The sequence below is a fragment of the Myotis brandtii genome, unplaced genomic scaffold (genome assembly GCF_000412655.1).
Source record: "Myotis brandtii unplaced genomic scaffold, ASM41265v1 scaffold540, whole genome shotgun sequence".
NCBI classification, from domain to species: Eukaryota; Metazoa; Chordata; class Mammalia; order Chiroptera; family Vespertilionidae; genus Myotis; species Myotis brandtii.
The window spans coordinates 3,020,003-3,032,904 of record NW_005369990.1 but is presented as its reverse complement, the minus strand read 5'-3'; positions in this window follow the sequence as shown (position 1 = coordinate 3,032,904).

Genomic DNA, 12,902 nt, shown 5'->3' with positions numbered 1-12,902 from the left:
CCTGTCTTTCCTTCACCTACAAGACAAAAAATAAACTCTTCTGTATGGCATGCATGGCTCTGTCTACCTCATCAGCCATAGATTCCAACTCTCCTTCTTCCAGGCCATGCTAAGCTGCTTCTAGTTCCCACAGCCACCATGCTTTTCCTCGCCGCCACTTTGTGCATTTTATCACTCTCTGCTGTGCTCTTCCCAAAGGCATGAGTTCCTGACAAACTCTGACTGGATCTTCAAGTCTCCCTTCAGATGCCAAATCCTTTCTAAAGTCTTTCCTGGAGCTTTTAAACAGATTTAGATCATCTTCTCCCACATCCCTCCTCTCATCCACTTAAAGCAATACTCACCTTATAATTGTTGCCCTGTCTGTCTCCCCCATTAGCATGACAAACCAGGCATCACCCCAAATTAGCAGATTTAGTATTTTTGCCATGCTCAAAAAAGTGATTATTACAGTGGCCTCTGCCATTTGGTTGAGTGGGCAAGAGTCAAAGACAAAAACCAAATTAGATGTCGCTTATCAGTTATCAGAATTTGAACCAGTGGGCATCTCAGAGCTGTAGGGTAATAGGTCTCTCATTGATAAGTACCTCATTTTTAGATACAATAAAGGCCTGCTCAAAGCAAGCAACTATATCCTGAACTGAAGCAGCACTGAGCTAAGAAAAAAAGGGAGGGAGATGACAAGGAAAACCTTAATGAAATAAGTAGCAAAACCTGCAGAAAGGCTTAGAAAAATAATTTACTTCAATGTTCAGAGGTGCCAAGGACAGAATGCATATTCCTTGCCAGTAAGAAATAGGAAGCTTTGTGAGAAATAAGATCTTTCCAGAGCAGGTGCTGGAAAAATTAAATCTTGTAGAGGATGAACCAATGCCAGAATTATGATGCACATGGTAAAGAAGGAAAAGGCATTTGGCTGGGCCCAGAGTAGAAAGGGATTGGAGAGACAAAGTGATGCTGGGTAGGCAGAGAGGGCCTCCTAGTACAGCTGTGCTGGCTGTGAGCAAAAGCTTTGTCCAGGTCTCAGAAAAGATTGCATGGAACACCTAAATGCTGGCGATGTGGGCCATTCTTAAGTCACTTTGCAAAGAGTTAGGAGCAGCATTTTTTGTCTAGATCACAGAATCATTAGGACAATTTAATTATCTGCCTTTCAAGCATAAAGATGAGAATGTTCTCATGCACATTAAATACTCAAAAACACCACCTATGAGCCTTTGGTGAAAAAGGTACCTGGTAACAAAATATAGCTAACCAACAATGCTTCAAAATAAAAGGACTTGTCTATGGCAAAGCCATGGTATAATAAAAATGCTGGTAGTGAGCAATTGATGGATTTCAAAGTTGAATTAAGATTAAACAATAGTGGGAATTATACTGTGAGGAATGGAAGTAGAAACATAAATGACCTAATATTCTCATATTTCAAAAAAGGCACTAATAGATACTGCCCTATTTGAAGCATGTAGTTTAAAAGCAACTTTTACTCATCCCTGTAATCTATTTCATAATGTCTTTCTTAACTTTTGAGGTGTCTTGTAAGAATAAATATCTCTTCTTGTAAAAAAAAATAAGGTGAAGTTTAGCAATTCCTTCTGTTTTGTTTTTCTTCTATTAGATTCAAGAGAAATAAATATACTTTTTATTTTAAATTGTATGTATATAATGATCCCATTTTATAAAATTATTTCTATTTAGCTTTATCTCTAGAGTTGCGAAGAGAAGTGTATAATCTAATGCTCTCTAAAACTTATATGCTAATATAGGGGTGAAGGAATTTGGAGTAAGAGTTTACTTTCTTCTACAAACTTTTCAATACTGCTTGATTTTTATTCTTAAAATGCACAATATTTGCAAAAATAATATTATTCTTCTTTAAAAAAAAGACACAAGGACATGAAATTGATTTTGGCTTTCATGCCCACTCTGATTGGTTGGGTGTAGTTGCCTGCAGCGCCATGTTGAGAAGGATTTTAAACTGCATCAAGTTTCAGCAGAAAACAGTACTCTGAATGATCAGTAAATCTGCATGCCCCCCCCACCCCGCCCCAAGGAGTAATGGTGCATAGGCTACATAGCCAATATTTCAACAGTCTAATAAAAATAATAGTAATGTGTTATGTATATTAATTAGAGAAATAGAATAAGGACAGATACACTATTCACTCAATGAAAGTTGACTAAACAAAGATGTATGCAGGCTAGATAGTTTATATGGAGCTAGAAAGCACAATCTTTACACAAACATAAAAAGAGGCAAATAATCATTGTAGTAATTAGTCTTTATAGTTAATGCTTATCTAAAATGTTCAATAATATAAAATATTTTTAAAAAACAGAAAATTGGAATAGAATTGATGTAGTGGCCTCTGTAATAAGAATAAGTAGTATTCATCCACATAAACTACATGAAAAAGTCCATACATCACACTGGGAGATGCTTTTTCAATAATATTCTAATTTTAAGTTTAATAAATATTTATCAACATTTGTCATGTATATAGATTATTTTGCTCAAATGAGAACTAAGAGCATAGTGATGACTCAAGCCAGAAGAGAAAATATTAAACCAAGATAAGGATGGTAAGATTTTAAATTTTTTAGAAAATGTATATTTCAAAGGGATAAAAACAAATAGGAAACAGTACACTGAAATGATGTCATCATGTATGATGATACAACACAGCTGTCTTCTAGGAAGGAAAACATACAGCCAAAGAAAGAAAGACTGTCACTCAAGGCAAAGGAAAGCCAGGAGAGGGGGGGCACTTGGCAGATGGGGCAGAAGGAAGTTTGAAAAAGGAACTGGTGAGTTCTGTGGCTGAAAGGAAACACTGGGGAGAAAACTGGGAGGGCGGTGAAGAGATCAATGGGTGTGTCTGTGGAGCAGGGAGCAGCATTCTTTGTTCTCTAGCAATCTTGGGTAGACTTGCAAAGGGCTAAGATTAAGTCAGGCATTTTGTACGCACAGCCTGCAAAATGAGGGACTCTTAATAGCAGGGGTAAATGTGGGTACAAGGCAGGTGCCGGGGGATTCCTGGTGGGAAAACCTGGGGCTAGAGAGGAGAACTGGCTCCGTGGACAACACCAGCTGTAAGTACATTCCTGTGAATTTGCCTGGACAGAATTGCCTGGGATCCAGGATGAAAGGAGGCTCGAGGGCTGCCTAGCAACACAATGTTTATGCAACCATCCAGGAGGATGTGGAGGGAATAAGAGAAAAAAATACCCTGTTTCTGGAGAGAGGGTGCCAGAAAGCGAGAGTGGCACCCATGGTGGGGAGACCCAGCCTGGGAGCAGGCCTGGTGTGGCTCAGCCTGTCCATTTGACAGCCATATTCCGCAGGCTTGTGCGCTGACATGGGAACTGGGCCTGTGGGTCCCAGATTTCCCCAGTTTCCCCTACTAATCACCGTTTTCCTCAGCTTCTCCTTTGTTTTCACAGCTGCTCAGCTGCTTCTGCTCAGTCAGGGGACAGACAAGCCAACTCCAAATCACGGAGCAGGGAATAATACTAGGGCCAAAAAGAGGATGCACAAAACAGGATGTTTATTGGTGGGATGGGGCTGAGGGGGTGGCAGGGCGATGGGAAAGAAACAAAACTCTTAGCCCCTTCACTGGCTGAGCAAATGTGTTTATTTCCAACAGAGAAGAGACAGTAATCAGAACTAAAATTATTCTGTAGCTCCAAATTTGTAAAGAATTGTTTTTTTTTTCAACTTGAGATATTTACCCATAAAAATAACATTGGAAATGGCATCCATTTGCCCAGGCCAAACCACAAAAGACTCTTTAATTGTCAATGTATTCAGTTATTCTCACTATCCTGAGAGACAAGTAGCTGGATGAGAGGAGGAGGAAACTTAATAATGTAAAGAAAATCATAGCTAACATTTACAGATTGCTCACTATGGACTCTACAATATGTATATAATTTCACAACATCCACACTTTAAATCTATGAAGCAGGTATAACGAACTCATTTTACATATGAGGAAACTGAAGCTTAAAGCAGTTAGTAACTTATCCAAAGTTATAGAACTATTAAGGGGGGGATAAGGACACATATGTAATAACTTAATCAATAAAAAAATACATTAAAAAAAATTTAAAAAGAGATAAGACCACTCCTATAATACTTTAAAAAATAAAGAATTTAAATTTAAAAAAATGAAAAAACACAAGGAAAGTTTGGGAGGTGATAGATATGTTTAGCACCTTGGTTATAGTGATGATGTTCATGGGTGTTTGCATAGGTCTAAACTCATCAAATGTATTTAACTGTCTGTATTATTTTCTATATCAATTATACCTCAATAAAGCTTCAAAATTAAAGAGAGAGAGAGAGAGAGAGAGAGAGAGAGAGAAGACCAGCCCTGGCTGGTGTGGCTCAGTTGGTTGAGTGTTGTCCTATACACCTAAAGGTTGCTAGCTAGATTCGTGATCAGGGCACACACCCAGGTTACAGTTCTATCCCCAGTTGGATGCATGCGGGAGACAACTGATCAATGTTTCTCTCTCTCATTTCTCTCTCTCTCTCTCTCTCTCTCTCTCTCTCTCTCTCTCTCTCAGAAAGGAGGGGAGTATGGCCTGCTCACCCTGACCATTCATTTTCTCTCCCTCTCCCTCTCCCTACATCTCTCTCTAAAACAAAGTCAATAAAAAACATTTTTAAAAAAGATATATTTTTTAAAAAGAGATAAGGCCATTATTGTAAAAGAGCAATCTTATCTACAAATCAATATTCTAAATCACTATGTGGCACCGCTCCCTTTAATACCTCTACATTAGTTTCTAATGGCTGCAGTAACAAATTACTACAAAATTTAATGGCTTAAAACAACACAAGTTATAGTCTGGAGGTCAGAAGTCTGAAATAAGTTTCACTGAGCTAAAATTAGGTTGTGATCAGTCTGTGCTCCTTCTGGAGGCTCTAGAGGAGAATTCGTTTTCTTGACTTTTTCATATTCTAAAAGCCACTGTAATTCCTTGGCTCATGGCCCCTTCCTCCATCTTCAAAGCCAGCAGGAGAGCATCTTCTCTCTCCCCCTACTTCCATCCTTACATCTTTGTCCTCTTATAAGGATCCTGTGACTACATTGGAGGCCCACCAAGATAATCCAGGATAATCTGCCCGTTCCGAGCTCCTTAACTTAGCCACATCTGTCTGCAAAGTCCCTTTTGCCATGTAAAGTGATACATTCACAGTGTGTCCTTACTTGCTGATTGTGTGCCCATAGTGTACCCTTCTTACTTCTCCCACACTATTTCCCATCCTATCTAATAAAGAGGTAACATGCAAATTGACCATCACCCCAACACACAAGATGGCTGCCCCATGTGGTCAAAGATGGCCATCCCCATGTGGACACAAGATGGCCGCCACAAGATGGCTGGGAGGGGAGGGCAGTTGTGGGAGATCAGGCCAGCAGGGGAGGGCAGTTGGGAGGGACCAGGCCTGTAGGGGAGGACAGTTAGGGGTGACCAGGCCAGCAGGGGAGGGCAGTTAGGGGCAATCAGGCCAGCAGGGGAGCAGTTAGGTATTGATCAGGCTGGCAGGGGAGTGGTTAGGGGGTGATCAGGCTGGCAGGCAGAAGCAGTTAGGGGCAATTAGGCAGGCAGGCAGGCGAGCGGTTGGGACCCAGCAGTCCTGGATTGTGAGAGGGATGTCCAACTGCCCGTTTAGGCCCAGTGGGGTCAGGCCTAAACAGGCAGTCAGACATCCCTTGAGGGGTCCCAGATTGAGAGGGTGCAGGCTGGGCTAAGGGACACCCCCCCCCCGCATGAATTTCATGCACCAGGCCTCTAGTTCTTTTATAAGCTTTTGTCTATATGCTGATAGCTTTTTCAAGTACGACCACCACACACTAGTGGAGAGGTGAAATGGGGAATGATTTGGTGATACTTTAAAGTTGGCAAATAACCATTTGACAATATCATGGTCCTTTCAATAATTTAGCCTGGTTCAACAATTTGTGGACTGATCCTCCAACTCATTGCAGGAAAACGTCCACTCCAATGCAAGAGTTATCCCTGCATTTTTCACTAGGCAACTGCAGAGTGCCACTGAGAAAGGAGGGGAGTGTGGCCTGCTCACCCCTGACCATTCGTTCTCCTCCATGTCTCATGGATTGGCTAACATGGGGGTTAGGATAGGTGGAGGAGCAGTCTGTTCCCCCAGGAGAATGAGAGAGACACACTTACAAGCTCCAGTGACCTTTCGTGTTTCTCTCTCATTGCTTTTCTACACATGGTGTGAGATAGGTGAGCACTAATTGCTTCAGCCTGCAGCAACCTGGTCCCCCAAGATACTCAGGGACATCTTCAATCTGACTGCAGCCCATATCTTTGCTATCTGTAGTAGTCTCTGATGCAGTTGAACACCACCAACCTCCTTACCCTCATCCCAATTTCAAGGCCTGAAGAAGCATGTGGGATTTTCCACTGTTCCCTGAGAACCCACACTAATAGGTGGATGATCTTTGCCTCTTTCCAACACTCTTCACCACTTCTGACTCCAAACTCCAGGATGCGGAAGGTATCTTAAACCTAGCTAACTTCCATCTAGACAATGAGCTATCCCTTTTTCCTTCTTGAAAAGCCCCAAGAATTCAATTAGAGTGGGAAGGGATGGTAACTTCCATTAAACTCTTTCCCCACTCACATATACCCATCTTTATTTGATTAAACAAGTTGGATTGGGGATGTTGTCATACAGTTTCTTTTAAAATTCCATGCTATGTCCGGCTGGTGTGCTCAGGGATTGAGCACCAACCTATGAACCGGGAAGTCATGGTTTGATTCCCAGTCAGGGCACATGCCTGTGTTGTGGGCTAAATCCGCAATGGAGGTCATGCAGGAGGCAGCCAATCGCTGATTCTTTCTCATCATTGATGTTTCTATCTCTCTCTCCCTCTCCCTTCCTCTCTCTGAAATAAATAAAAACATATTTTAAATAAAAAAAAAATCCTTGCTATGTAAAATCTCTATGTGGCTGAGCATTATATCAGGGGTTTATGGGATTTTTTTTTTTACTTTAAAATGTGAGGCAACAATACCTTTTGTTGCCAGCTATGAGCTGCCTCCACATTATTTTACTTCCCCATGCTACATTTCTGTATGTACCAAGAACTATGATAAGAATTATACAAGAATGATATCACTACAATAATTAGACTTATATTATAAATGGGAACATTGAGTTTCACAAAGTTTAAATCATTTGGTCAGCATCACACAGCTAAGAAGATCCAAAGTAAATTCAAACAAGTTAATTTAACTCAAAAACCTGGGTTCTTTAACACTATTCTCACCCCCACTCAAATCTGCCCCCATCGGTGGACTCACCATTCCTTTCCATAAGTATCTCTAATTTGGGTTATATTTTTAAGTATCTTTTTAAATATATGTTGCTTCCTGGAAGGCAAGTTTATTAGCTCTTTTTATTATAAGAGTTTTTATTGCTCATCACTGCCAAGAAGCAGATAAGGGGTCACCAAAATAGCAAACAAGGGGAAGTTTAAAGTTTTAGGCATTTTACTGAGTTCTTGTCCTGGTCCAATTAAGGTAAGAAAACTCACTATATCTCATGGAGATCCTCCCAACCTTGCTCCCAGGAATAGTCTCTGCTGCCAAGATGTTAGGAATTAAATTATTCACACAGACCTCACAGAAGGTTGTGGGCCCCCACAGAACAAAGAAAGATATGTTTGCAAAACCTTGTGCTGGTTAAACTAGTGAGGGGCACTGGAGCTTGCTGGATTTTCAACTGGGACCCTTGTTTCCCCATCTTCCAACTTCCCCTCCTTCATGATCCCATTAGCCCCCTATTAAAGTTCACACCATTATTAAAGCCCTCTGTCCACATCTAACTATTTGGACTGAGCTATGGGAATTTCCAGAATCTTCTTCCCCACTCAAGCATCAAACCTAAGCACCCATTTCTGCATTTTTTTTTACAGAGTCCCATTTTGACCTGTGAGACCTTTGGAGGCAGAGTCCAACCTTCTCAGTCAAAGGAAGCCTGGACAATCTATGTCACCATCCACAGTGAAGAGCAATCCTCCCAAAATAAGACAAACAAGAGTGTGTGACCTCTTTCTCCTCTATCATGGATAGGAAATTACAACCACAGAGGTTCTGAGTGAAATTCCCCAGAAGAAATCAATAAAAAGCAAAATCATCATTTTGCCTGGCCAGCATGACTCAGTGGTTGAGCATTGACCTATGAACCAGGAGGTCATGGTTCAATTCCTGGTCAGAAATTGATCCCCAGTGTGGGGCATGCAGGAGGCAGCCAATGAATGATTCACTCTCATTATTGATGTTTCTATCTCTCCTTCTTCTTTTCTCTCTAAAATCAATAAAAATATGTTGTTTTCTAAAAAAGCAAAATCTTCATTTTAATCAATTTTATGGTTTGACCAAATCATCTGCTCCTAACTACCAGTGCCTAAACGACATAAAACATTCAGGACTGTGAGCTCAGGGCCTTAGACCTGCATGGACCAGTAGATATGCTCCAAAATAAGGAACAAAATCTACAAATCAAATGTTGAATTAACTATCTACATGAATGTAACATTTTGTCAGCTATTAGACTATAACCCAACTCATATGGTTATTCATAACTAGAAGCCCAGTGCATAGGATTCATGCACTTGTGGGGGGGGCATGGCCTGCGGGGATTGGCCGGCTTCGGTCAGCCAAGTGGCTGAGGACCTGCCCTCTGAGTGGCTGCTCCAACTGTGGGAGCACCGCTCATCCTGGTCAGCCTAGCAGTGCTGTGGGAGCTCACTGACCACCAGGGGGCAGTTCCTGTGTTGAGCATCTGCCTCCTGGTGGTCAGTGCATGTCATAGCGACTGGTTGACCAGTGGTTCTGGTCATTCTGCCATTTGGTCACTGGACTTTTATTATATAGGACTAGAGGCCCAATGCACGAAGATTCATGCAAGAATGGGACTTCCTTCCCCTGGCTGCTGGCACCGCCTTTGCTCGGGCCAGAGCCACCTTTCCACCTTCGCTCGGGCCCGGAGCCGCCTTTCTGCCTTCGCTCCAGCCCTGAGCCACCTTTCTGTCTTCCCACGCTGCCCAGAGGCCCAGAGTGGCTGGAGTGGTGAGGAACGCCTGCCCCTGGCTGCTCGGTGCCTATGTATGCAAATTAATCCACCTCCTTTGTTGGGTTAATTTGCATACTCACTCTTGATTGGCTGGTGGGCATCACGAAGGTACAATCAATTTGCATCTTTCTCTTTTATTAGTGTAGATTATAGGAAGCTAGAGGCCCAGTGCACAAAATTCATGCACAGGGGTGGGGTCCCTCAGCCCAGCCTGTGCCCTCTCATAGTCCAGGATCCCTCAAGGGATGTCTGCCTGCCAGCTTAGGCCTGATCCCCACGGGCCTAAGCTGGCAGACAGACATCCCTCTCACAGTCCGGGGCTCTCACAGTCCGGGACCCCTCGCTCCTTACTGCCCACCTGGAGCAGAAGTGGGAGAGGCTTCCGCCACCACCACTGGGCTCACCAGCTGTGAGCCTGGCTTCTGGCTGAGCAGTGCTCCCCTTGTTGGAGCACACTGACCACCAGGGGGCAGTTCCTGCTTTGAGCGTCTGCCCCCTAATGATGAGTGCACATCATAGTGACCGGACATGCTGCTGGTCGTTCTGCCATTTGTTTGATTTGCATATTAGGGTTTTATTATATAGGATAGGGGTATGACTGCATTTTAATATGTTTGAAATGAAGTTGGGTAAGGCCTCCAAAAGAAAGGCTGCCTAGAATGCCAAAGCATCCCTGCCTAGTTCCATGGCCCATAGTGTGTCTTTGATCAAAACTAGACCTTGTATGCATATATGCATAACCCCTGCACACAGACAATAGAGTGGTGATCGGGGGGGGGGGGGGGGGGGGGGGGGGGGGGGCTGGAGAGAGTCAATGGAGGAAAAAAGTGGACATATGTAACACTTTCAACAATAAAGATTAAAAAACAAATAAAAAATTAGAGTTCATTCCTTCTTCAAGAGTAAAGAAAGCAAGGGGAGGATGGAGTGAGCCTTCTCCTGTACTATTGGTTGCAAGGTATCCCATCACTTATCCCTCCCCTCCCCACTGCAGACACTGAGGTCTGCTCTCCACTCTGCATTCTGGCTGATGTCTCTATCTCCCCTAGTCTCTACCTGGGTCCCCCCATCCACCACAGGATTCCAGGTGGAAGAGATTACACAAATCATTTATTTCAAGAGAGTAACCTCACCTCAAGGATCTCCAGAAAAGGGAATACCCATCTCAAGGAGATGACTGATGGGCAAATACTGAGAGCCTACTATACACAAATAATAACAACACACTCACAATACTCACTATGTTCCAAGCACTACCCTAAACGTTTTCCAGCTATATCATGAACTCTATTATTATGCCCATTTTTCAGATGAGAAGTCTTTAGCAGAGAGAGTAAAGTACCCTGCCTAAGTCCAACAGGCAGAAAGTGGCAGAGGTCGCAGTCACCACACTGTACCATCGTGTTGCCCAGGTATGAGGAACCCAAAATCAACAACAACTGAAGCAGCGGCCTGCAACCCAACCCTCATGTGAGGATGGCAGATGAAACTAGCTCCCAACACCATGAATCTCTGGACAACTTCTTGAGAGAGAAATGCTTTTCTATTTTATTTACATCATGTAATTTGGAGTCTCTCAGCAGCTCAGCCTGTTCCCTAACACACTTTGTCTCAGGGCCTTCTAATAAGCATGCCGCCAGGAACACTAAATGAGTCAATAATTAATGCAAGGATCGTAGTCCATTGGTTGATAGAAAATAACTATTCATTAACTCCTAGCAAAAACTAAGCATACTGCCCTAGCTGACTTGGCTCAATGGATAGAGAGTCAGGCTACAGGCTGAAGGGTCCTGAGTTTGATTCTGGTCAAGGGCACATGCCTGGGTTGCGGGCTGATCCCCATTAGGGGGCGTGCAGGAGGCAGCTGATCAATGATTCTCTCTCGTCATTGATGTTTCTATTTCTCTCTCCCTCTCCCTTCCTCTCTGAAATCAATAAAAACATATTTTTTTTAAAAAAATTAAACATACCAAGATAAAAGTACTCCAAACTGTACCTGGTACTTTATATACATTATCTCATTCAATCCTCCAAACAGTACCTCAAGGAGGCAAAAGTATTAAGCTATTGCAGAAAAGTAAGCTTAGATTTAGATGAGATTAGTACATTACCAGGCACATGGCTTGTAAAGCCTGGAGCCAGAAATGGAGCCCTAGGTTCTTTTCGAAAGGACTTAACTCAGCTAGAGCTCAGCACAATCCTGACACACCTGGCACCCACTCCTCTCATATTTGTTGACTGACTAAATGATTCTGAATTCATATAGAATTTAAAGAGACCTGGTGGTTTTCCTAAATTTGATTTTTAGGATTCAAGAGTTATTTTTCAAAATCTAAGGCTATGATCAGGAGTTTATGGTAATTAACTGCTTTTATATTAAGAATAAACAGAGATAAACATTTTACTATAACAAAGAACTATGCTAAGCCCAGCCGGTGTTGCTCAGTGGTTGAGTGTTGACCTATGAACCAGGAGGTCACAGTTCAATTCATGGTCAGGACACATGCCTGATTTGCAGGCTTGATCCCTAGTGTGGGGCATGCAGGAGGCAGCCAATCAAAAATTATCTCTCATCATTGATGTTTCTATCTCTCTCTCCCTCTCCCTTCCTCTTTGAAATCAATAAAAATGTATTTTTAAAAAACCAGAGTTAAGTAAATGTCTGGGTTCCTCCCCCCCACACACCAACCTTATTTGAGTCAGGGGGATTGGAGAGGGTGGGAAATACATGTGCAAATGATATCACATTATTTCCAGAACTGTAATCTATGGGACAGATTACATTTACAATATTTGTTTGAAATAAGTCTGTAGTAAGTTACACCTCAGGGACTAGTCGCTGCAACTAACCCATCAAAAATAACCAAGACGGGAATTAGAGGCTCCTGATAAAATCTGTATATTTATAGGAGACTTTGCTTCAAAAGGTAGCTCCAACTCCGGATCTCAAGACCTTTACTTGAACTCTTGGCTGCGGCATAATTGACAGAGAGAATTAAAGGGGATATGAAGACCTGGGACTGAACTTTTTCAATAGTCTCAGCTCAGCTCACATTGCTCACTATATTAGAGGCTGCGGTGATGATATTAAATGATGCCGCACTGACAGAGATTAACAGAGTATGCAATTAGATTTAAATGCTGTAATTGGAACATGCTGTTAAGTGCCTACCATCAGTCCTGGGTCTCCCCTTATGGCAAGCGAGTCTCTCCTTGGGTTGCTCTGTAAATTTAACACTCTCCTCACCAGCCACAAACCCCCGCCACATATGCAGAGAGAGCAAGGAGGCCCAACACTATTATGAAGTCGTCATGGATTATGCTGCACACTTCCATGCTACTTTATAGTTTTTAAATGCTTTCGAATCTAGTTAGAGCTTTCGAACTTTGTAACAGCCTATCAGGAAAGGAGGACAGATATAGGTAGGGATGCCCATGGATTGATATATGTGCAAAGATCTGCCCAGGTCTACATGGCTAGCCTGTGGATGAATCAGGAATCTAAACTAGGTCTTTTGACCCCAAGGTCCGTGTGCTTTCCTTCGTGCCAGGTTGCCTCCATAGGTTGTGATCTGAAACTAATTTTGCCAGCTGGACACTTCTTTCGGGAGGTAAAGCTCCTGGGACCACACAGGACCACCTACCACATTTTGATCTCTGTTACCCTCATGCCCTCAGGCCTCCACCAACAAGATAACCATTTTTTTTTCAAATATATTTTATTGAAATTTTACAGAGAGAAAGGGAGAGGGATAGAGAGTTAGAAACATCAATCCGCTGC